The sequence below is a fragment of the Etheostoma cragini genome, chromosome 13, assembly GCF_013103735.1.
Source record: "Etheostoma cragini isolate CJK2018 chromosome 13, CSU_Ecrag_1.0, whole genome shotgun sequence".
Classification (NCBI taxonomy): Eukaryota; Metazoa; Chordata; class Actinopteri; order Perciformes; family Percidae; genus Etheostoma; species Etheostoma cragini.
The window spans coordinates 620,804-621,586 of record NC_048419.1 but is presented as its reverse complement, the minus strand read 5'-3'; positions in this window follow the sequence as shown (position 1 = coordinate 621,586).

The window sequence follows — 783 nt, the reverse complement described above, 5'->3', positions numbered from 1 at the left end:
TTTTTCACATGTTGTAGCAACAACTAGTAAAAACTACAACACCCAGCGGATCTAGCTAGACCGGAAACAAAACAACAGGCACACCACACACACACCTTTGGGCTCGCAAGCTGGCCGAAGAGTAGTAACGTAACGTTCTGAGTGGATGGCGAGCGCCAGACGCCAACATGGACGCCGATAAGAGACTGGATGGAAAGTTTAATTTTTAAAAGTTACCAAATGTTCCATTGATGAGACCAAAGGGACCTGTGTGAACACATAATCATCATCATCATCATCATCATCATCATCATCAACACATCATCGCAATTAATCCAGATTAAATATTTTAATTTTTTGACAGCACTAATAAATAAATAAATGTTCTTCCTTGAAATACAGGGGCTATGAGTATAGACACCCCCATGTTAAATTCCCGTAGAAGCAGGAAGATTTTTATTTTTAAAGGTCAGTTATTTCATGGATCAGGATACTATGCATCTTTAAAAGTTCCCTTGGGCTTTGGAATTAAAATACCCCCCCACATCATCACATACCCTTCACCATAACTAAATTGCACTCTGTAGGCACGCCAATGAAATGTGAACGGTGCCTGAAGGTTGTCACTGCAATGAGTCCAAAGGGATGCGGGTAGGAGGACCAAAGAACTCTAGAGGACCATAAGGCGAGGTTGTTTGTATAGCCGTGATCACTTGTGTTCTTTAGCCCTCACTGTGCTACACCTCCTCACTATCAAATCAAATTGTTGCTGGCTAATAAATTAAAACAACTGGGGGTGTACCC